Consider the following 26776-nt stretch of genomic DNA (forward strand, 5'->3'; position numbering starts at 1 on the left):
GCGAGATGGTGTGGGACCTCGGCCAAGACCTGGTTGGTGCCCAGCACGTTCTCCCGAGATGAGAAACAGTGTTTTGTTTTGATTTAACTTAGTTTTGATGAATGCCGAGATTATTCGTTTGCATGAGAATCTTGTTTGAAAGTACGTTCAATAGACCTTGTCATGTGTTTGTAGGACTCGGACTTTTGCCTTGACCCCGACGTTGAAGAACTAAGTGAGTGGTATTTTCAATAAAGCTATGTTATCAATGTTTTGATGAGCTTTGCTTTGCTTTGCTTTGTTTTGAAAAGTGTTTGTTAGGCATGAATGATTGTCCCTATTTTGTATATCAAGCATTATCTTGTTTTGATGACATTCTCGGAAAGTCCTTAGTGCCAGGGGACTATAATGCAACTACACATCTTGTTTTGAGAGTCCTTAGTGCTAGGGGACTATAATTCAACTGCACATCTTGTTTTGAGAGTTCTTAGTGCCAGGGGACTATAATGCAACTGCACATCTTGTTTTGAGAGTCCTTAGTGCCAGGGGACTATAATGCAACTGCACCATCATTTGAGATATCTCCCTTGCTTTGACTTGTTTTGCCACTGACGGTTTACCGCGTGGATTTGTTTGTCCGGAATGTCATCATTTGCAATATGTTGATGCTAGTAAGCATCCCTTGAAGCTTTAAAGATTTGCTAGATGGATAAGGTCCATCCCTTGTTATATAAAGTTTTGATATGTATCGTTTTGAAAAGACTTCGGCTATTATTCATGCAAACCCTTTATTATTTATATCATTCACTGAGTATCCAAGCTCACCCTCTCTATATATATGTAGGTGATGAGCAAGAAGGCGGTGACGCCTAGATGTGATTCGCGAGCTTGTTTTGGATTTTTGTTATGTCGGCTTGACTTGTATTCACATCGGCAGTCTTGAAAATTATGCTTCTCGACTTGTAATACTTGTATTTTGCACAGGTCGGCTTGAGAAGCCTTTTGATCAAGATGTAATAAGTGCTTTACTTCATTGTACTAAGTTGTAACTTATGTGAAGATGTTTTCCATTGCATTTGACTTACGCACAGCTCTCATGGACTAATCTGATTTGTATGTGTTGCTTCCGTACTTGTGAGCCCCATATATTTATACTCTGTTGTGTGTGGATTTTGAAAATTGGCCTTCGGTAATCTCGGATTACTGGCCATCACGGCACTATCCTACTAGGGGCAGTTTGGGGTCGTGACATCAACTCAATGGTGGTCAAGTTTGATTAAAGGTTGGTGTGCAAAAGTGTACAGAAACTAGGCAATCAAGCACAAAATATCAAGTGAGAGAGAGAGAGAGCTAAAGAGAGAGAGAGAGATATTTTTGGTTCAAAATCTTCTAACCCTCCAAAATACGGGGGGAACCCCCCTATTTATAGAAAAATATGACTTGAGCTTAGATACATTTCACCATACACGTGCATGAAGATGCAGCTCGGTGAGCAACAGTTGGCACAGCTGTTGACAAATATCTGAAAAAATGGACCAATGGCCGTCGGCCACCACTGGTAGGTGACAAGAACAAGCAATGGCCGACAGATCCTAGGGCTAGCCGACAGGTCACCTTCTCTTCCAGGCTAGAGGCAACAAGCTCTTGGTCCAAAAACATGCACAAAACAGATAAGGTTTAGAGGCTCAAAGACAAGGCGTTCCGCTGAGGACTTGAAGCGCTCAAAACGAACACAAACAAGTACAATCATCGAGTGCACAAACGATGACGTCCAAGTCTTGAGGATGGTCAAAAATGGGATGTCTACAACGTGGTATATTTGGTTGCTCAAAACCATTATCGGGTGAATGGGAAATTGAAGCCAAAGAAAGCTCCATGGAAATGGTATTTTTGGCAAAATTTCCTAAAGGTTTGGTTTAAGGCTTGTCCCACTGTAACAACTCCGACCCATGATTAATGTTAATCCATGATTTCATATGTTTAATAAGTTATTAAGATCAAATTCTGAATTAATTACCTGTGTGTTGTAGTATTTGTGTCTATATCTGTTTAACGTAGGAAAGATCTGCTCATGTTTCTGTTTTGATCTGCAAATTGAAGGCCTTATCGGCATCCAATTCAGAAATTGATTTAATTTATGTATTATTTGGGATTTATAGAATTTTGTAGTAGGTTTAATTGAAATTCGATTCGGAACGATTAAATTAGAATAATTAGTACCCAATTGATTAATTAATCAACAAATTAATTAGGCCATTAGCCAAGCTTATACAAGGCCACCTCAACACCTCTATTACATTTTTGCACCCTCATTTCCTCTTCCTTGAGCTTAAAACGTGTAGAGAGAGAGAGACTAAGAGAGAGTTGAATTCAAGCAAAGGAATTGCTAGAAAACTTGGAGATTGGCTTGGAACTTCAAACAATTGCCCCTATAGAGCATAGTTGATCATCTAAGGTAAGAAATTCAACCTTCTAGTGTGGGATTGAGTCACTAAGAATATGAGTTTAAAGAATTAAGTTGTGTAATGCTAGAATTGAGCTAAAATGAAGGAGGTTAGATCACTCCATGCATGCATGTTTATATCATGGCATCTTGGGGAAGTTTTCAAAGAATTCTCCTATTCATGTTATCATTCTACCTTAGCTTTTTGAAATCATCTTGTTTTCCATCAATTCATCTCATTTGATCATGTTTTGGAAGCTAGGAACTCAAGTGGATATATGCATGACAAGTTCATATCATGTTCTTACATTTCAAGTTGAATTCTTGCATGTTTGATATACTCTAAGGCCTTAATTTCATGAAATGATCTTCAAATCATAAAATTCTACAAGTTCCTACATGTTTTACAGAATTTTGGCCCAAGAAGATGAGTTTTGAGGTGTGGAATTCGAATTTTGAGCAAAGAAGAGCAATTTGGAAATTCCAAAATTTTGCTCTCTGCTCGAGCGTGAGAGTATGCACTCGAGCGTCCACCTTTGTTTCTGCATCTCCGCTCAAGCGAGCTAAAGTTCGCTCGAGCGTGAAATGCATGCACTCATAAGTTTCATGTTTTTGTAGACTGCTCGAGCGGCAAGAGTTGCGCTTGAGCGGGGGCATGAATCTCACGCTCAAGCGACCATCGAGCGTTCGTCGAGCGTGAAAATCACATAACCAATAATTTTTCAAAGTTTGCAGAATGCTCGAGCAGAGGAAGTTGCGCTCGAGTGTCTCTTCACATTTTGCATGTCCGCTCGAGCGAAGAAATATATGCTCGAGCGGGGACCCTGTTTTCAGAAAATTCAATCAAGTGTTTTCAAATGTATTTTTTGCATCTTCATTCCATCTTAGGCATTCCTAGGCCAAGATTAAGGCATAATAATGAGAGTAAAATGTAGAAAAACACTATGAATGGAACGTAATGAGTTAGATATATTCCAATGTGTGTTTCAAATGTGTATTTGTTATGTATTGATGTAGGTCACGCCCCGTAAACCATTCGATTAGTCTGCTCTGTTTGTCTGCACCTGAAGCCATTTGTGAGTAATAACTTAGTAAAACTATGTTCAAATTTATTTATTTTCTGTATGATGAAATAAGACATATTTTCTGAAATGTTATGTTCTGTACATGAATGATTGTTCAATTTCTGAAAATGTATTCGTGGCATCCTTAGCATCATGTGATATCTGTTAGCTGTTACCCGGTATCGGAGGTTCCATCATGGAACTTAATATGTCTGCACTCTGCTACCCGTACCGGAGGCTCCATCATGGGGCTCAGCATGTATATTCTCTGTTACCCGGATCTGGAGGTTCCTTTATGGAATTGGTTACTCATAACCATCATATATTCTGCATCTGTTTTGTCTATATTTTGTTAGCGCTAATGGATGTACCACGTATGATTAAGCACGAACTCTGATTTATGTATGAGATTTGAATAAGAACATGAATCTGTTTATGAATCTGAATTATGATTTCTGAAACTGGTATGAACGTTATTCATTAAAACCCCTTACTCTGTTATTATTCACTGGGTTTTTGCTCACTATTTATATTATGTATGTAGGTGATCAGGCACATGACAAGACTCAGAGTTGAGGACCTGACGTCTCAGTTTTTGTCAGCCAACCTTTGTGCCTCCCGAGGAGGTTCCGGATTAAGTCAAGTTTAGTAGCTGTTTTCGTGAATGTACTAGACTTTGTTTCTTTAAATTTTGGGCAAGATTTCTAATAATATGTTCATGGAGTGATGTGTAAATACTGTGTCTTTTAACGTCACTCTCGAGGTTATAAAAGTTTTTAAATTATCTATCTCATATATGTTTTCACAGTTCAATGGACTACGTATATTTTGTATATTTGCTTCTGCAACCCCTAACTATACGATATTTTGTTAAGAGGTCTTTGCTAATCCAATGATTACTGGCCGGTTACGACGCTAAACCTATAGAGACGGGTTTGGATTGTGACACACACATTGATTTGGTAGGCATACTTAGAGTGGGTTTATAAGGCGTGAGTTTAGAACTTAGGGAAGGTCCCAAGGGGCACCCAAGTTTTGTAGAGAGGGAGATTATGGGCAAAGTGTGCTAGACCCATTGGACCCAAAATCAACACACGCGCACGCCGCCGCCGCCGGCCGTTCGGCCGGTCGAACGAGCTAGGCTGGGCCTGGGCGCGAGTGCGTGGTGTGTGGTTGGGTTGGGCTTGTTCGGCCCAATACCTATCTTTTTGGGCCAAAAACATTTGAATTTTATTTTTCAAAAATTAAATTCTAATTTTTTGGAATTTGAATTTCGAAAATTATTTTCAAAATTGGCTCCAGTTTTTTCCCCACCCGACCAAATGAATATCTGTTTGAATTTAAACCCAACAGCCACATTAACTGTTCATTCAAACCGAACAGGTATAATACCTGTTCAAACAGGTTTTGCACCTGTTTAATTCAAACCTAACAGCCATAAATTCTCCTATAAATAGACTAGTCCCTCATTTGAATTTTCACTCCAATTTTTGTCCCTAACTCTGCCTGCTCTCTCTACATTTTGCTGCATTGTTTTCTTGTGAGAAAGAGTATAAACACAAAGTGTGTTCGTTGTGCGAATAATTTGAAGTGCTGCAATTATTCGTAGTTGATTATTTTATCTTGGGAGATAGACGTCCACAATCTGAAAACACCGTGGAGAGAACGAATCTGTCTTAAGGACACAGTGTTAAACACTAGACTTGATCAAAACTTTGTTCGAAAAATTAATCAAGTAAGTTGTTAATTTATTTTCTGTTTTAGTAGTTATTTGTATCAGATTTTGATTTTATTTTTGTAACAAAATAAAAATCTGTTTTTATTTATTTATTTTATTTTCTAGTTTGATTTTTGTAATCAAACAAACTCTCTCATTTCTTTTATTTTTTATTTATTCCGTTTGTCGTTAAGTACACAAACATAATTCATTTTTTAAATTCAATGAAAATTGTCCAACACAAGGATGGATCTAGGGGGGCGGAAGGGGGCGGCTGCACCCCCAAAAATTTGAAAAATATCATATATTATACTAGAAAATTTAAAATTATAGGAGTTCGCACCCCCAAATTTTTTTTAGATAATTTCAAAATTATATAGAGTAGCCCCCCCAATTTTTTAATCTATTTGGAATTTTTTTTTTTTTTTGAATTAGTTAACATATATAATAATCTCTTTTAAATTTCATGTATATGTATTTTTTTAATTAGGTCAACATGAAAGCAAAATTTTAGAAACTTTAATGATCAAAGTGTAAAATATGAAACTTTTACAAATATATAAACTATAAGGCTTGCTGGAGAAGCTTGTTCAAACAAAGCACTAAGATTAAAAAAAGAAAAGAAAACAACTGATCTGAGAGACTTGTTGCGATTCGAAAGAGAGGAGAGGAGCAAAGAAATGAGGGAATAAACGGAGAAGCTTTGTTGTCGGACTTCGTCAGAGCTGGTCGGCGTGGACGATGGAACGGTGGACTCTCACTGGTAAGTTATCTGATATCCCTTCAGCTTCAATGTGATTATTCTGTTTTTAGATTGAATATTATGATTGATTGTGATTTTAGACTGAATAATGCAACTATTTTGTTATTGGTTGTTATTGGTCACCCATAAGCCTGCAGACAACTAGAAATCTTTAACCCAATTTTCAGTTTTGGTATCCCAAACTTGACAACCCAAATCCCCAACTTCCTACGTCACATAACCCACAATTACATCCCCACTGTCAATAGATTTCGCCCCTCACTCCAAACACTCTTTTATTTTACTATGCCAATCGAAAAAATAAATACACATACACTCTTTCAACACACACATCGAACCCACCACCTCTAACATTATCTAGATTAGCAATTGATTTTGAATTTTTTTAAAAATAAATAATAATTTAATGACAATGTGGGGCCAATGCAAGCTGGTTGTTTTTTTGGTTGAAATTGTGGTAGAGAGGTTGGCATAGGGTGGAGAAGCCAGGAGTTGCGATGAATATCTGATAATTGTTATTGGTACAATTGTTAACTAAATATTGTGAATTGTTTTCAATACTATGATTTATTGTAATTGGTAGGTACTGTGTTATGTGATTTCTAGATAATTGAATAGGCTTTTAGGTTATGATTTGTTGATTTCTTCTAAGAATTTGGATAAAAATCTAAATGTTATTTTCTGCTGCCATATATTTTATGACTTTTAGGAATAGGATGAAAGATCATTTTTTGGCTAGTTACTTGATTACGGTCATTAAAAAAGATATTACTCGAGGTTTTGATGTAGACTCTATCATTCATGCTTTTGATATTATGAAAAAACGTCGAGCTCAATTGAAAATGTCTAATTTTAGTAAATAAATGCATGTAGAAATAGTTACTACTTTTTGTAAGTGAATATGGGCAAAAAATATTCTCAATTGTATGATCATCTTTTGATACTCAACTATGTTGACAAGGAATATATAGTTCAATATTTTATCGTAACATTATTGATTTTTTTTCATGTTAGTAGAAATTGGTATTGAACTTCAAATTTTATTGGTTAGAGGTTAAATGTACTTTGGCCCCCCCAAAGTCATAATCCTGGATCCGTCCCTTGTCCAACACCTTGTAGCCTGCAACATTATAGTAAAGATACATGCACAGAATTCATTCACACAAAAAATATTCATAAATTACAAAATTCATACATAGAAAAATACTCACAAACGTAGTGTGCAACTAAAATTTAATTTTCATATGGTAAGGCACACTTAAAATGAATTTCTTGGAAAATATTTGCTTTTCCCCCAAAGTTGAGAATGTAGACAAATTTTGAAATGGTTTGATCATTATTCAATCTATTAAGACAAATTAAATTATCTCCACTGAACAAAAAGTCAAAATAATAAAAATTTACAATAATGGAAGATCCCACCAAAATCAAGGATGGGAGTTAAACCATTTCAAAAGATAGTGAAAACAAATTAATTTGATCTTTGTTCTAGATCAAGTGTTTGAAAACAGATTAAATTAAATTTCGTTCAAGAGCAAAATTTTTAAGCTCTCAATCAAATATTTCTTTTTCAGACCCATTTATTATTCTTTAGTTTTGAGGCAATAAATAAGTGTCAATACAATAAAATTTTAAAATCGAATCAATATGGTGAAATTGATCTATAATAATAATCTAATTTTACTAACTTACTAATATCTTATTGCACGACAAATAATTCAATCAAACTTTTCAATCTTTTTTAGTTCAAACACCTGAAGAAAAATGTATCAAGTGATTCAAAGTTCCACAATCTTTGTTTTTTTTTTTTTTTTTTTTAAAAAAAGTTGACTTTTTAATTTTTTTATAATATTTTAAAAATATATATATAAAAAATATAAAAAATAATCTAATTCAAAATAGGTTAAAAATTCACTGATAAATTTTAGCACTCTTCCCAAATTAAGCCAACATAAGTTAAACGTTGGGAGCAAGAAATTTTAGCGTACCTTTGGGCAGAGCCGCCTTACATCATCTTCAGGTGGTGGTTGTTGTCTGATGGGGAAGAGCCCTCATGGGACGGTGACCTTGTACATATAGAGATTTTTTTTTTTTTTTAAATTTATTTTATGCCACCTTGTATGTAAGAGTAATAAAGGGTGAATTATACTTACCTCTCTTTCGAAATTTTAAAAAATTACAATTAATTTTATAATTTTAACATAAATACATTAATTTCTTTTAAAATTTTAATTCAAATAACATTTAGAAAAAAAAATTATCAATAATTCGTGAGTTGTATGGATAAAAAAAGAGATTTTTATTGATAAGTCCAATTTAGAAGTGTTTTAACCCAAGAAGTCCATGAAGGAATTTTTTAACCCATTTAGTCCCATGTATGTATAGTTTTATTCCATGAAATCCATTTTCTTGATTTACACTATTTTCTTGAACACTTATACCCTTATATTTAATTTTGATACCCTTATAAATATTTTTTCAACGATTAGCAATTTAATGATGTGAACATTCATATTTTAAAATTCACATTTGTAGGAATGTAAATTGGCCCGTGGGCGCCCCGAAACCCGCCCGCGAGCCAGGGCGGGCCCGGCCCGTTGACAATGTGAATATTCACATTGACATGTTAAAATTCACATTAATAGGAGTGTAAAATTGGCCCCCGTCCCGTGGCGGCGCGAAACCCGCCCGCGGCCCGGGGCGGGCCCGGTCCGGCCCGTTGACAATGTGAATATTCACAATGACATGTTAACATTCACATTGATAAGAGTATAAAATTGGGCCGCGGCCCATGGGCGGCCAAAAGCCCGCCCGCAGCCCGGGACGGGCTCGGCCTGGTCCGTTGACAATGTGAATATTCACATTGACATGTTAACATTCACATTGATAGGAGTGTAAAATTAGCTCGCGCCTCGTAGCTGCCCGAAACCCATCCACGGCCCGTGGGCGGGCCCGGCCCGGCCTGTTGACAATGTGAATGTTCACATTGACATGTTAACATTCACATTGATAAGAGTATAAAACTAGACAGCAGCCCAGGGTGGGCCCGACTTGGCCCGGCCCGGCCCGTTGACAATGTGAATATTCAGATTGACATGTTAACATTCACATTAATAGGAGTGTAAAATTGGCACCCGTCCCGTGGCGGCGCGAAACCCGCCTGCGGCCCGGGGCGGGCCCGATCCGGCCCGTTGACAACGTGAATATTCACATTGATATGTTAACATTCACATTGATAAGAGTATAAAATTGGTCCGCGGCCCATGGACAGCCAAAAGCCCGCCCGCGGCCCGGGGCGGGCCCGGCCCGGCCCGTTGACAATGTGAATATTCATATTGACATGTTAACATTCACATTGATAAGAGTGTAAAATTGGCCTGCAGCCCGAGGCGGGCTTGGCCCGACCCGTGACAATGTGAATATTCACATTGACATGTTAACATGCACATTGATAGGAGTGTAAAATTAGCCCGCGCCCCGTAGCTGTCCGAAACCCGTCCACGGCCCGTGGGGGGCCCGGGGTGGGCTCGGCCCGGCCTGTTGACAATGTGAATATTCACATTGACATGTTAACATTCACATTGATAAGAGTGTACAATTGGCCCGTGACTCGTGGGCAGCCCGAAGCCCGATCTCGGGCCAGGGCGAGGCCGGCCCGTTGGCAATGTGAATATTTACATTGACATGTTAACATTCACATTGATAGGAGTGTAAAATTAGCCCGCAGCCCGTGGGCGGCCTGAAGCCCGATCGCAGCCCGAGGCGGGCTTGGCCCGACCCGTGACAATGTGAAAATTCACATTGACATATTAACATTAACATTGATAGGAGTGTAAAACTTATCCGCTGCCTGAAGCTCGCCCGCGGCCCGGGGTAGGACCGGACCCAAACTCGGGCCACCCCGGGCTGCCCACTGGCTTCGGGCCGCCCATGGGACGCGAGTCAATTTTACACTCTTATCAATGTGAATATTAACATGTCAATGTGAATATTCACATTGTCAACAGGCTGGGTCGGGCCCGCCTCGGGCCGCCCACGGGCCGTGGGCGTGTTTCGGGCAGCCACAGGGCACGGGCTAATGTTACACTCTTATCAATATGAATGTTAACATGTCAATGTGAATATTCACGTTGTCAATGGGCCGGGCCCGCGTCGGCCCAGGGCCGGGCTTCGGGCTGCCCACGGGTCACGGGCTAATTTTACACTCTTATCAATGTTAATGTTAATATGTCAATGTGAATATTCACATTGTCAACGAGCCGGGCCGGGCCCGCCCTGGGCAGCGGGCGGGCTTCGGGCCGCCCACGGGCCACGAGCCAATTTTACACTCCTATCAATGTGAATGTTAATATGTCAATGTGAATATTCACATTGTCAACGGGCCGGACCGGGCTCGCCCCGGGCCGCCCATGGAACGCGAGTCAATTTTACACTCTTATCAATGTGAATGTCAATATGTCAATGTGAATATTCACATTGTCAGGAGGCCGGGTCGGGCCGGCCCCGGGCCGCCCACGGGCCGTGGGCTAGTTTCGGGCAGCCACGGGGCGCGGGCTAATTTTATACTCTTATCAATGTGAATGTTAACATGTCAATGTGAATATTTGCATTATCAACGGGTCGGGTCGGGCCCGCCCAGGGCAGCCCACAAGCTGTAGGCGGGTTTCGGGCCGGCCACAGGCCGCGGGCTAATTTTACACTCCTATCAATGTAAATATTAACATGTCAATGTGAATATTCACATTGTCAACGGGCCGGGCCGGGCTTCGGGTTGCCCACGGATCATGGGCCAATTTTACACTCTTGTCAATGTTAATGTTAATATTAATATATCAATGTGAATATTCATATTGTGAATGGGCCGGCCCGGGCCCGCCCCGGGCGACGGGCTGGTTTCGGGCCGCCCACGGGCCGCAGGCCAATTTTACACTCCTATCAATGTGAATGTTAACTTGTCAATGTGAATATTCATATTATCAACGGACTGGGTCGGGCCTATTTTTTTGGCTTGTGGGCCGGCCCGGCCCGGCCCGACTCGAATTTTTCCCGGCACCCACGAGGATCGACATGAGCCAGGCCCCTACACATTGACGATATAAACATTTATATTGACGGTGTGAACATTCACATTAAGGGTATTTTGGTAATTATGTCACCCATAGGACTTATTGAAACATAAGAAAATAATGTGAATTAAATGGAACATAAGTAGATGAAAAGGGTATTTTGGTCTTCTTATCTCAAATTGGACCTAATGGAATAGTCAAAAAGAATATGGGTTGGATGGAACAAAACTCTTAGAAAATAGATTTATCAAAAAAGCTCCCATAAAAAAATGATATTATTGTCAAATATATGTTACTTTTGTTTATTTAAATATCTACCCACCATTTGTATTAGTTTTGATATTTTAAATCTTACTAAAAGAAAAATTGGTGTAATTATATCAAATTTATAGATCTAATTTTATTTTTTTTTAAATTTCAAAGGAAGTGAGTTTAATTTACTCAATAATAAATTAAGGGCAAGAAAAATCAACGTTGCCTATATTGAAATTTTTTGTATAATTTGTTGCTAGTTTAATGTTACTTTATTGTTATTATTATTATTATTATTATTATTAGGGAGCTTTTTTAGTAAATCCACTCTCTAAGAGTCCTATTCCATCAAACCCATAGTGTTTTGTAATATTCCATTAGGTCTCATTTCATACTAAAAGACCGAAAGACCCTCAAACAAACACGCACCTATCCTTTGAATCAAATAACTGTCTCTCTCTTCCCCTCTCTTCTTGCAGAAATCATGCACGGTATCTCCATCATTCCAAAAATTTATAACCGTATTCCATATCGTCTCAACATCCTGAAGACTCTCATAGTCCCATCATCGCATCATCTCATTGTCTTCTTCGTCATCCCTACACCGTCGATCGCCGAAATCGTGGAAATCACCATTGTTGAACATTCGTAAGTTTCATCTTCGTCAAAATCACCATCGACGATTGTAGACACCCCATTTTTGATCGTCCTCAAGACTTGGACGTCATCGTTTGAACACTTGATGATTATCCATGTTTGTGTTCGTCCTGAGTTCACGGAGGTCTCGGCCACGCGCCTTGCCTCAAGATCTCTCGACTTGCCTGTTTTGTGTTTGGTTTTGCACCAAGCACCTGTGTTTTTGCTTCTGAGGGTGGGAAATAGCTTGTTGGCCATCACCATACCTCACCGACCATGGCTCGAAGCCACCAGCCCTGTTTTGTTGCTACCGCCCATTGGTTATGGCCGGTCGACACTCCGTCTGGTCGGCCGACCATTGTTTTGGTCAATTCATCATTTTTGGCTGGCCGACCACTGTTCATTTGCTTTTGGCTGATATTTTATGCCAACTGTGATAGCTGGCATCCACAATGCCCCCCTTCCACACGCGTGTATGGAGGGATTTCCCTCTTGCTTAGCTTGTTTTGTAAGCTTTGCAAGATTGGAATTTCTATAAAGGGAGGGCTTCTCCTCCCTCTTCAAGGGTTCCACGAAGTTCCAGAGGTCTGATTTTAGGGTTAGGAGTCTTGTATCTATCCTATCTCTATATATCCCTCTCCTTTTGATTTGTGTGTGTATAAGGTGTGTTTGTTCTTAGTTTTGCACTAAGGCACCTAGTGTTATACCATACCTTGGTTGCTGAGGTGCCAAAGGGTTGTTCTTGGAGTTCTTGGGCTGGTTTTGAACTAAGGAAGGTGCTGGAGCTCTCTTCTTGAAGAAGGTCTTCAAGTGTAAGAAACTTACTCCTTTATTCCCCATTTTTGCAAAAGCTTTTAACCTATCTTGCATCTGTTTTTAAACATAGTGTATAACTGAGAAAAGTTCTGTTTTTACTTGCTTTTGATCTTTGTTTGAGGTCTCTTTGGTGTTTGGGGTTGTTTACCCCCTCTTGGGCCTTGTTTGGTCTCATTTTGTGCCTCTTTTTGTAAGCTTCAGGACCACCTTGTATTGGTCTTCCCACTACTAAAATCCAGAGGGATTTCAGTGGTGGGGATGATGTTTTGAGGTCCTAAGAAGGAGACGGTCACCCCTCTCCTTGTTGCCTTCAATATTTGTCATTTTTGCCTCATGTGTGAGCATCTTGTTCAAGTTCATGATGGCTATGTCTTAGCTGGTATTTGTGATTTTTTTGCCATGTTATATCTTTATTTCAAGTTGGTTTAGACACACCATGTATGCTTTGCATACTTGCCTTGTAATGCCATGAAATTGCCTTAACATGCTTTGTGCTTTGAGCCTTGTTTTTAGCATGATTTTGGCTTAGCTTTGTGAAGCTTTTATGCATGTTTTAGTGTGGTTAAGGTCTGAATTTGGTTATTTGAGTCGTCCATGACTTGCTTTGTATAGCTACCATGCAATCTCCCTTATAGGCCTTGAGTGTTGGCCTCTCTAGCATGCTCTCCTTGCATCATTTCAGTGGTTTGGCACCCCTTATCATGTCATTTCAGTCCATATGGTATGCTTGTATGCTTGCATTTGATACTCCTTTGATGCTTTAAAAGGTTGATGTCTTATGCTCCATGTTTGGACCATTATGTATACTTCCATGTGTAGGCCATTTAGATGTCATCTAAGTGTGTTTTGGGCCTTGTCTCGACCTACATTGGGACTGTTTTGAGTCCCCTCGACCCTTTGGGACTCGCCTTGCATAGCCATGGTTTGATCCCTTAGGTTAGCCTTAGACCTTGGGCTTGGTTGCATGCTATGCTTGCCTTGTTTAATTGGTTTGGCACCTTTTCTAACATGATTTCAGAGCTTGCTATGCTTGCCATATGTCCATGTTTATCCTTTTTAAGTGTCCTTAAAAGTTTCCTCTTTATGCTTAAGTGTTGGACCATGTGTGCATGCATGTTTGTATGTGACTTTGTCCCTTGTCTCTTAGCATCTTGGCCACTGATTTGGGCCTATTTTAGAGCTGCCCAAATTGGTTTAAGACCATCATTCACATGTTGTCGCATGCTCGCCTTGTGTGTTGTTACGTACTTGGCCTATCGCATGTTGTTGTATGCTTAAATCGCATTGCATTTGGCATGCATTTTCTTTGCTAAAGTTGCTTTACATGTTCCCACTAAGTCCCATTCACATGTTGTTGCATGTTGGTTATTAGCATCATTGTTACATGTCTCGAATGCTTGTTTGCTTAGGTTGTGTGCCTAGTACACATCGCTTGTTTGCATGCTCATATCGCATACTTAGCTCGCATGCTCAGGTTTATTTTGCATGCATGCCTTGCCTCTTGAATCACCATGATAGAGGTTGGGTCCCTTGTTTGTTTCGTGTGCATTTCATTTGACATTGAAATGGCACATTTGGCCTCTTTGGCCATTACGCATTGAAATACGCGATTGGTGACCCGAGGGTCGAGGGCCACACTCCCTTGAGTTCATAACATGATGGGGAGGTTGGTTGTGCAAACATTTGCTTTAAAATGCATTGTCATGCCTAGTTTGCCCTCTACTGCTGTCAAAACAGGATTCTGCAGGAAGATATGGTCGACCGACCATATTGAGTGCCGGCCGACTAAATATATTTGGCCGAGAGCCATACCAATGGTCGATGACCAGTTTCCCCTGGCTGGTGGTGTTTCCTCTTGGTCGGTGACCTTCCATAGTGATCAGGAAGTGATTCTGGAGCATCATTGAGACTTGCACAATTTTCAGAGGAGCAAAGCAGGGTAAACAGAGGCAGCTTGTGCATGGTGGTGGATTTCCGAGCAAAACCGAGCACGCATGCATTGGACCCTCTTCCCGAGGCTATTTTACCGCTTTATTAGTTTAGTTAAGTTGCTTAACTAGTTAAGTGGTCTGTAACTATTTAATTAGCTTGTTACTTAGTTAAATTTGTATTATTCTTTTGGTTCCTCCGAGAGAGGGCAAATTGTGTAATAAGCGTGCGTGTGTGTGATGCATGTCTTCAACCCCCACTTCTTTCTTCCTTTTACTTACCTGCTTTGATGGTTAGTATTAGGGCATATTTTAATTAGCATCCTTTTGCTATGCATGTGTGCATTCATTCATCAGTATTGCATGCACCGGGCTCGGCGCATCATACTAACTGCATAGTATTTCAAATCTAAATTGAATACATGTTATCTGTTGCATTTCACATGCCATCCATAGATTAGCCGAGCCTATTCTAGCTGCATTTTGCTTGCGATGCGTTAGCCATCTTAACATGGACTTGGATCATATATTTGATTGTTAACATGTTCCTTGATTTGGCTTAGAGAACTAGGTGATTGTTAATGCTTTAGCATCTCGCATGAGTGTGAATGTTAACATGAAAGCATGCTTGCCATGAGGCTAACCGCTTAGTTGATTTACTGTCTGAATGTCTGTGGGTGAAGGTTGGATTGTTTGAATTGAAATAATTCATTGAAATCTGTATTTTAGCCTACTTGCGAGTAGCAAACCTCAAATCATTTCCAAACAATGGATATGCGATGCTTTGTTCCAAATTAGGCAATTTAGTCTATACTTTTGTGTTGTGCGCGTCACATAGTAATTCTAGGCTAATAACCGGAATAAGAACACATAATGTTTTCAAAACTTGATATCATGGTTAGTAGAGGCCGATGTTTGATCAGGCGAGCAGGGGTGCTCCTAGCCGACCTTCCCACATTGTACCCAAGTTCCTGAGCCGAGGAACTTTGGTGATGACGGACACGTGGCCTTAGGCAAACGAGTTAGGGTTTCCTAAAGTCCCCCATAAAAAATATTTAGGTGATGACTCTGTATCTGGCAAAGCAGTCCATGTTTGGCACTTCTTTCTAAAAATCAGTTTTCCAAAACGATTTGCCGGATTTAGATTCTTTGGTGATTTATCAGTCTTGCATTGCACTTTGCGAGATCAGATTAAGAACCGACACAAAACGAGTCTGAACTGTGGAAGAGCACAGGGCCCGAGGTGAGTCCACAGTTTCTGGCGACTCTGCTGGGGAGTTAGAGAGCTTGACTCGAACTCATGATATCTTGTTTTGATTACACTTACGTGTTTCTTTGTATTGCATGTGCATTGGTGCGCCTAAGTCACAGTGTTTGCCGTCTACTATTACTGAACGGTTTGCCGGAGGCACGCTTCGAGAAGCGTGCCATAAGGCTGACCGGTTACGGGCTCTACCACGATGGGAACATAAACCCCGGTTGTCACCGAGGCACCCCTTTGACCATTCGACCTAGTGCATGTTCGGAATCCATAGTGACCATTCCAAGCTAGGACAGGTTGCTACCCGATTATAGGTTGTTTGAAACCGCTGCGTGCGTAGTGAAACCCTAGCTCTTGACAAAATAGGACAGGGAATGTGATACCCCTGTTCCGTAATATGCTAATTGGTCCTTAATTTGAGTATGATTAGGTGTTTAGCATGATTTTATGTGCCATTATATGAATATATGTGATTTTGAAGTTTTATCTGTTCACCGTAGGAATATCTGTTTAAATAATCTGCTTTGGAAATTAAATTGAGGGCCTTATCGGCTACAGAACCCGAAATTGATTACGCCATTGGGATTAGCATAACTTTTAAAACCTATGGTGAAATTTAATTAGAAATTGATTCTGGTCAGATTAAATTGATTTAATTGATGAATTGAGTACCCAATTATTTTATGTTGAAATAATATGTGAGAGGGGCTATTATAAACCTTATAAAAACCAATTCCTTCCCTTTACATTGTTTTGGGCTAATCAACTCTAAGAGAAAAGGAGGACCGGCTATTAGAGAGAGGGAGGGGAGAAAAATCTAAGTTTTGCTCTTGATCCTTGAATGCCTTGAAGATAACACAAGAATTGCCATAGAGTGTGAAGATTAAACTCCTTCGGTCAAGCTCTAGGGAAAATCCACAAGCCGATCACTGTGAGTAATATCGATATTCGAATAATTGTGAATGTCCAATTGTTTATTCCCTTATAAGCTTTATGATTTGCTGATTGGGATTGTGGACAAAAATCTGACATGAAAATAATTGGACCTAAGGTCGTTTTCATAGAAATGAATGGACCAGAGGTCGTTTTGATAGAGATGAGTGGACCAAAGGTCATTTTGATAGTAATGAATGGACCGGAGGTCGTTTTGATAGAAATGAATGGACCGAAGGTCGTTTTGATAGAAATGACTGGACCAAAGGTCGTTTTGATGTACATGAACGAACTGAAGGCCGTTTTGACATATATGGATGGACCGAAGGTCGTTTTGACATGAATGAGTGGGTCGAAGGCCGTTTTGACACGAATGAGTGGGCCAAAGGCCGTTTTGCCACAAGTATATGGGCCGAAGGCCGTTATGACATAAATGAATGGGCCGAAGGCCGTTTTGACATAAATGAATGGGCCAAAGGCCAGTATGTTTGGAACTACAGTCACTCGATCTAAACCTTTCATAAATGTACATATGTTAAGTAGGAATATGAATTGGGCCCAAGGCCGTTTGGAGTATGTTATCTTACATATTGTTTATATGACTTCTGTATTTGATATTATTCACTGGGCTATCGCTCACGCTCATTCATGTGTTTGTAGGTGAGCCGAGGGAAGTCCAAACCCAGCCCCAGGGAAGTTTTCCAGGAACAACATGAGTTTTGAGAAAGTCAGTCTTGTGTCTCACGCACGAGACCTATCCTTGCCATTTTGTTATGTAACTATATTTTGTCTTGCTGGCAAGGACTTTATGTATATTTGTAAATAGTCTGTCATGGGTTGACTTAGTTGGATGATCCTGTCTGTAAAGAATTTTATGGTACTGTACTTTTGACGTGGGTTATTAATGTATATGAGTATGGTTTGTTTTGAAGTGCATATAAGCACGGCTCTATGGACAAAGTTTTTGATTATTGCTTATGTTTGGCCCTTTTACTCTGTTGAGTTATGTTTATTTTGGTTTGAGGCCGCAGGTAATCTCAGGATTACTGGTCGGTTACGTCCTTAACCCATAGGGGCAGGTTCGGGTCGTGACAGAGTGGTATCAGAGGACGAGCTAATAACTCACACACTTGTCCAAAAAGAGCAATAAGCGTCTAGACAAGATCTAGGATGCATTCATGTGATAAATATGAATTTGAAAGCATTGATTATATGCCTAAATGTTTTGATATGAGCAATTACGTGTGTAAGTTGTGAACTACTTGCATTGGAAATTATCTGGGAATATGTGCTTTCTAGTGTTTGCATATTTGTGTACTTTTTGTATGAAATATAATGCAAGTTTAATCAGATGGTGAGAACAAGAGGAGATGAAAAAGAAGAATCCTCAACTGCCAGAATGGACAAAATGGAAAGACTGATACAAGAAATGATAGAAGCTTTGAGACAGCAACAGGAGTGGCAACAACAGTGGCAGCAACCACATCCGCCACCTCCACCTCCGGCACCGTGCCAGATAATCAGAATGATGACCGGATTATAGCTCTCACCAAGGAATTCAAGAAAATGAAACCACCACAGTTCCACGGGGATTAGATCCGTTGAAAGTCGAAGCGTGGGTCCTCGGCATTGAGAAATTATTTGAAGTGTTCCCCTGTTCAGAGACTCAGAAAGTGCTTCTAGCCACTTTTATGCTGGAAGACGAAGCAAGAAGATGGTGGATGTTGATGCGAGAAAATCATAAGGACGTTGACTGGGTAAAGTTTCTAGAAATATTCTATGACAAGTACTTCCCGCAGTGTGTTCGGGATAGGAAAGTGGCAGAGTTCATGGAACTCAAGCAAGATAGCATGACTGTAGCTGAGTATGAGGCCAAATTCACTAAATTGGCCAGGTTTGCCCCACATGTAATTGACACAGACTATAAGAAGGCAAGACATTTTGAAGGTGGACTCCGCAGTGACATCCTAGAGAGGGTGAATGTCCTAAAGTTGGAGACCTGCATTGGGGTGCTAGACAGGGCCATCATATTAGAGGCTAACATAGCTAGACAAGCTAAGCCAACGACAGAATGGAAGGGCAATAAAAGGCAAGGCTTCTTTTCAAAGAAGAAATTTATGAAAAAGCAAAACACGGGCTCCTCAACTACTTCAAGTTCTTCCCGAGACACAGCTCCCATGTGCAACATTTGTAGCAAAAGGCACCGTGGAGTCTGTTACCGTGCATCGGGAGCCTGTTTCAAATGTGGGAAGCAGGGGTACATAGCCCGAGAATGTAATCAGAACAGTGGAAAACTAGCAGCTAGTTCAACTGCATCAGTCCCAAAGCCGGGAAATACTTTGAGATCTGCTACTACTGGGGATACAGTGAGACAGGGAAGAGTTTTTGCGCTTGTTCCGGGTGATACACGGAATGCCAATGCCGTTGTCTCAGGTACTATTTCAATATGTAATCAAGATGCCTTTGTATTAATTGATTCTGGATCAACGCACTCATTTGTGACATATACATTTGTATCTAGACTGAATAGACCCCTAGAGTTATTGCCATATTTGTTATGTGTGTCTGCTCCATCAGGGGAATCTGTGTTATGTGATTATATATATCGATTTTGTGACATGCATATCGAGGATGCTACCCTATATGTAGATTTGTTGCCCTTGAACTTTAGACATTTCGATGTAATTTTGGGCATGGATTGGTTGACCAAGTATTGTGCCACCATAGACTGTGTGACAAAAAGGGTTGTATTTAACCCACCAGAACAGAAAGAGATCGTGTTTGTGGGTAATGGGGTAGTGACTCCACCTTATTTGATATCTGCAATGAAAGCATGTAAACTGATCGGGAAAGGGTGCCAGGGTTATTTGTGCTATGTGCTGTCTGAACAATCTGAGAATGTTGAATTGAATAATATTCCTATTGTTAGAGAATTTCCGGATGTGTTTCCGAATGAATTACCAGGGGAATTGGTAGACAGGGAGGTAGAGTTTACCATTAAAACTGTGCCAGGCACCCAGCCTATTTCTAAAACTCCCTACAGAATGGCCACTGCTGAAATGAAAGAATTAAAGGAACAGTTGCAAGACCTTCTTGATAAAGGGTTTATCCGGCCTAGCACTTCGCCTTAGGGTGCACCAGTGTTATTTGTAAAGAAGAAGGATGGTACCTTACGTCTGTGCATTGATTACTGGGAATTGAACAAGGTAACGATAAAGAACAAATATCCCTTACCCCGTATTGATGACTTATTTGACTAGTTGCAGGGATCACAGGTGTTTTCTAAGATTGACTTGAGATCCGGGTATCATCAGCTGAAGGTTAAGGCAGGGGATGTTGAGAAAACTGCATTCAGAACAAGGTATGGTCATTTTCAGTTTCTTGTTATGCCATTTGGGGTAACTAATGCTCCGGCAGCATTTATGGACTTAATGAATAGAATTTTTAAGACTTACCTTGATGAGTTTGTTGTAGTCTTTATCGATGATATTTTGATATACTCTAGAGATAGACTTGAACATGAACATCATTTGAGGACTGTCTTACAAATACTTCGGGAAAGAAAACTATTTGCTAAATTAAAGAAATGTGAGTTTTGGTTGGATGAGGTTGTTTTCTTAGGGCATGTGATCAACAAGGAACGAATTTCAGTGGACCCGCAGAAGATAGAGGCAATTGTGAATTGGCCTATACCGACCAATGTGACAGAAGTTCGTAGTTTCATGGGCTTAGCTGGGTACTACAGGAGGTTTGTGAAGGACTTTTCGAAATTAGCAGCACCTCTTACCCAATTGACACGTAAAGGACAACCATTTGAGTGGAATAGTGAAAGAGAATCAGCCTTTCATGAATTGAAGACAAGATTGACCACTGCACCAATTTTGACACTACCTTCAGGTACGGAAAATTTTGTGATTTTCAGTGATGCATCTTATAAGGGTTTGGGTTGTGTGTTAATGTAGAACGGAAAGGTTATTGCTTACGCCTCCCGACAGCTGAGGCCACACGAGAAGAATTATCCAACACATGACCTAGAATTGGCCGCAGTCGTTTTTGCTTTGAAAATCTGGTGGCATTATTTGTATGGGGCAAAGTGTGAAGTCTACACGGATCATAAAAGCTTGAAATACTTCTTCACGTAGAAAGAGTTGAATATGCGTCAGAGAAGGTGAATAGAACTGATAAAAGACTACGATCTAGAGATTCAATATCATCTCGGGAAAGCTAATACAGTAGCTGATGCCTTGAGCAGAAAATCAACAGGGAGTATGGCGTGTTGGCTTACTAAACAAAGGGAGATTTCGCAAGACTTTGAAAAGTCTGAAATTGAAGTGGTAGTGTGTGAACAGGGTTGATAGATAGCCGCTATTACAGTCTAGCCGGCGATCATTGATGAAATCAAACAGAAACAGAAAGAGGACGAGTTTTTCAAGAAAGTAATTAGGGAATTTGAGGCAAGTCTGAAAGCAGAGTTTAGCATCGAAAATCAAGTGTTGAGATTTCGAAACAGAATGTGTGTCCCAGATATTCCGGAACTAAAGAAAAGGATCTTAGATGAAGCTCATAGATCCGTGTTTGCTATTCATCCGGGCAACAATAAGATGTATCGAGATTTGAAACAAACCTATTGGTGGCCTAAAATGAAGAGAGAGATTGCAGAATATGTGTCCAAGTGCCTTTAGTGTCAGCAAGTTAAGGCTGAACATCAGAAACCAGGTGGTCTACTTCAACCTCTCCCTATTCCTGAATGGAAGTGGGAACATGTGACTATGGATTTCGTCGTTGGCCTACATTGGACTTCTCGAGGTATGGATTCTGTTTGGGTTATAGTTGACAGACTGACTAAATCTGCACATTTTCTGCCTGTCAAAACTACATTTACTGCTTATAGATTGGCTACTATTTATGTTGATGAAATTATCCGTTTACACGGAGTTCCGGTATCTATCGTGTCGGATAGAGATCCAAAATTTGTATCTAGATTGTGGAAGAGTTTGCAGGAAGCTATGGGAACAGAACTAAGGTTTAGTACTGCATTCCACCCACAGACAGATGGGCAGTCAGAACGAACGATACAGACATTGGAAGATATGCTTCGCATGTGTGCTTTGGATTTTCAGGGGAGTTGGGAAGATTACTTGCCACTTGCAGAATTTGCTTATAATAACAGCTTCCACTCTGGCATCGGTATGGCACCATACGAGGCTTTGTATGGTAAGAGGTGTAGATCACCTATCTGTTGGACAGAGGTCGGGGATAGAGCTTTGCTTGGGCCAGAAATTGTACAAGACACTTCTGAGAAAATCAAGACTATTCGTCAAAGGCTCAAAACAGCTCAGGACCGACAAAAGAATTATGCAGATGTTAGGAGAAGACCTCTTGAGTATGAGGTTGGTGACCATGTGTTCATCCGTGTTTCTCCGATGAAGGGCCAAGTCAGATTTGGGAAAAAGGGCAAGTTGTCGCCCCGTTACATTGGGCCGTTCTAGATTTTGGAGAGATTCGGTCCAGTTTCTTATAGAGTTGCCTTTCCACCGGGATTCGAGAAAATCCATAATGTGTTTCATGTGTCAATGTTGAGGGGTTACCTCCGAGACCCGTTGCATGTGATTGATTATCACCGGGTTACTATTGATGAAAATATGGAATATGCTGAATGGCCGGAAAGGATTGTTGACCGACAAGTGAAAGAATTGAGAAACAAATCCATCCCAATGGTGAAAGTGGAAGGGAAGGAACACTATGGGACAGATGCTACATGGGAAAAAGAGAAGGAAATGCGTCTACGCTATCCACATTTGTTTCCCGACGAAGGTAAATTAAGTTTGGAGGACCAAACTTCCTAAAGAGGGGGAAGAGTGTGATACCCCTGTTTCGTAATATGCTAATTGGTCCTTAATTTGAGTATGATTAGGTGTTTAGCATGATTTTATGTGCCATTATATGAATATATGTGATTTTGAAGTTTTATCTGTTCACCGTAGGAATATCTGTTTGAATAATCTGCTTTGGAAATTAAATTGAGGGCCTTAACAGCTACAGAACCCGAAATTGATTACGCCATTGGGATTAGCATAATTTTTAGAACCTATAGTGAAATTTAATTAGAAATTGATTCTGGTCAGATTAAATTGATTTAATTGATGAATTGAGTACCCAATTATTTTATGTTGAAATAATATGTGAGAGGGGCTATTATAAACCTTATTAAAACCAATTCCTTCCCTTTACATTGATTTTGGCTGATCAACTCTAAGAGAAGAGGAGGGCAGGCTATTAGAGAGAGGAAGGGGAGAAAAATCTAAGTTTTGCTCTTGATCCTTGAATGCCTTGAAGATAACACAAGAATTGCCATAGAGTATGAAGATTAAACTCCTTGGGTCAAGCTCCAGGGCAAATCCACAAGCCGATCACTATGAGTAATATCGATATTCGAATAATTGTGAATGTCCAATTGTTTATTCCCTTATAAGCTTTATGATTTGCTGATTGGGATTGTGGACAAAAATCTGACATGAAAATAATTGGACCTAAGGCCGTTTTCATAGAAATGGATGGACCAGAGGTCGTTTTGATAGAGATGAGTGGACCAAAGGTCGTTTTGATAGTAATGAATGGACCGGAGGTCGTTTTGATAGAAATGAATGGACCGAAGGTCGTTTTGATAGAAATGACTGGACCAAAGGTCGTTTTGATGTACATGAATGGACCAAAGGCCATTTTGACATATATGGATGGACCGAAGGTCGTTTTGACATGAATGAGTGGGCCGAAGGCCGTTTTGACACGAATGAGTGGGCCGAAGGCCGTTTTGCCACAAGTATATGGGCCGAAGGCCGTTATGACATAAATGAATGGGCCGAAGGCCGTTTTGACATAAATGAATGGGCCAAAGGCCAGTATGTTTGGAACTATAGTCACTCAATCTAAACCTTGCATAAATGTACATATGTTAAGTAGGAATATGAATTGGGCCCAAGGCCGTTTGGAGTATGTTGTCTTACATATTGTTTATATGACTTCTGTATTTGATATTATTCACTGGGCTATCGCTCATGCTCATTCATGTGTTTGTAGGTGAGCTGAGGGAAGTCCAAACCCAGCCCCAGTGAAGTCTGCCAGGAACAACATGAGTTTTGAGAAAGTCAGCCTTGTGTCTCACGCACGAGACCTATCCTTGCCATTTTGTTCTGTAACTATATTTTGTCTTGCTGGCAAGGACTTTATGTATATTTGTAAATAGTCTGTCATGGGTTGACTTAGTTGGATGATCCTGTCTGTAAAGAATTTTATGGTACTGTACTTTTGACGTGGGTTATTAACGTATATGAGTATGGTTTGTTTTGAAGTGCATATAAGCACGGCTCTATGGACAAAGTTTTTGATTATTGCTTTCGTTTGGCCCCTTTACTCTATTGAGTTATGTCTATTTTGGTTTGAGGCCGCAAGTAATTTCAGGATTACTAGCCGGTTACGTCCTTAACCCATAGGGGCAGGTTCGGGTCGTGACAGGGAAACCCTACCCCAATATATGGGTGTTTTGGCTCCCTTTTACTTACTATGTGCTTTTAAAGTGTATCTTTACAAGGAATGCGCATATCAGCTTGTAAATCTGAGTACCAGGCCTATGGGCACCAGTATCGGTATTCTGAGAATCAGTTATATCTGCGAGTATCAGATTCAGTTTTGGGGCAGTGATTTTGGGGAACAGTGATCAGTAGTAGAGTACCGTTATTCAGCTACGCTTGTGTCTGTTCTGATTAGGACTGAAATGCTGCATGTTTTCTCTTTCAGTTCAGAGATTTAGTACAGAATAACCAGTGTTCTCCCTTGCTGAGGCAAGACAGATATCTGATCCATCAATCAACCGGTTGCGTCAGTCACAGTTCAAGTTCAGCAGACTTATGATGACACGAAATTCATAGGAGATTGTGGTTATGGCAGCCGCGTTAGACCGAGGAACCATCTTGCGGGATGAGACCAATGTCGAAGTACCACATCCGCCCAGGTCGCCTGCCGCGCGCCCGATCTAGGAACCCTAGTTGTTTCAAGCTCGTGAGCCCTCAACATTTGAGTTGATAGGAATGATTAGTGACCTTCAGAGGTTTGTGGCTGATCTCGCTTATGGAATGTCAGCTTCGCCACCAACCACATCGTTTGTTGGGAATTTTGTATCACAGGAGCCCCCGCTACTGGGGCGAATTGTGATCGAGCTCAGCCAACCTGAGGTTGTTTCAAGCTATAGCAATGGCGTGTCAACAACGACCGAGTTTCGCTCTGATATAGCAACCCAAACCCTCGATCAAGCTGAGGCTAGAGGCAAGAACAAGATGAAGGCAGACACTGATCCCATTGAACAACTGTTGTGGGCAGTCAAGGCTTTGAAAGCCGGGGGGTTCAATAAACAGCAAGTATTCACAGTTATGACTAAGACTGTGGATGATGCTTTCCCCACTCCAACCGAGGGCAATTCAAGCCAGGCGAAAAATCGGGATAGACCTCGTCATGCCAAAACAGTTCCCTCCAATCCTAGCCCTGCACCGGGAAAAGATCAGAAAGCCAAGGCAGCACCTGCCGATCCTTTTTCGAGTACATCCAGCAAAGGTCCACAGACTTCGAAGTATCTGCCCCGAGGGCGCAGAGTCTTTTACGCCCTCTACATGCCTTTGTTTAAGGCACTTCAAATCCTAGCGGAAAAAGGTCATCTCAAACCTCTTGAGCCTCGGCCTCTCCCCAGTCATCTTCCAGCGGGCCATGATGCTACTCAATACTGCGCGTATCATCAGCAGACCAATCACAGCACCGACAACTGTTTTCGTCTCCGCCACGAAGTGCAAGATTTGATTGACAATGAAGTCATCCTCCCCCCAAGCTCGGCAAAGTCTGTCACTGTCGGGTTGTTGGATTTCGAGGATAGCGCGAGTATGTGATCAGGGGTTGGACCACCTGCGGGCGGCACTCAGTTTGCTTTAGATGCGGCGTATGGCACGTACTGTTTTGAGCATTTGCGAATGCTGGTTTTTGTAATTTTTGGCTTTGGTGTTGAGTCAGTTCTTTGGTTTTGCTTTGAGTCTGTCTCATTGTCTTGAGTCAGTATTTTTTTGCTTAAGGGTCTGTCTTGTTGTATCGAGTCAGTCCCATTGTATAGAATGTTAGGTGATTCCGGGGTTGTTGCCTCGAACACCGTTTTTTTTTGTTTTGTAATTATCCTTTTTGCTTTCTTTTGAGTCTGTCTCTGCTGTGAAGCCAGTTGCAACTAGGAAATCCGAATGAAACAGATGTGGCTGCCATGTTTTTTGTGCTTATTGCTACTTCAAGCCTATTGTGCCAGCAAGTTTAGATTGAAACAGCAGTACATCTCACCTGCTCTTCTGCACCTTGAAGTCATTGTAATGACCTAAGTTTTTCAAAACTTTTTTTAACACTGTGGTGAAAACGAAGAGGAAGGAATTCCTCGGGTTTTGCAAAAATTTGATTGTTTGAGAGAAAGAAAGGCATACTAAGCCCTTAATGAACGAAATCATGCTTGTTAGTGTGAGTACTGAGAAGGACCCTGGCTTGATCCAGATTGGTTCCACACTGTCTTCAGCGCGAGCGATTAGTCGCTTTCTTAAAAAATTTCACAAAATATTTTGCGCAGTCCTGCGAAGACCTGTGTGGAATCGCTTTTGAGATTGTGCAGCTTAGGATCGCTCTCAACCTCGAGACTCGACCCCGCTTTTACTTTCAAACCTTGAACCTGCATTCAGAATGTTCAACGGCCAACCGCAATGTAAGGCCTGTATGGCCAGATCAGAAGCACCCCTGGAACTAGGGGCAAAAGACGTCAAAGAATGCACTCGAAGAGTCCACGACGAAGATTGACAAGAATACCAAATCCCAAAAGGGAGGAAAGAAGAAAGTATCATTTGGATGGAC

Source organism: Camellia sinensis, chromosome 2, assembly GCF_055761805.1.
Source record: "Camellia sinensis isolate YWXY chromosome 2, ASM5576180v1, whole genome shotgun sequence".
NCBI classification, from domain to species: Eukaryota; Viridiplantae; Streptophyta; class Magnoliopsida; order Ericales; family Theaceae; genus Camellia; species Camellia sinensis.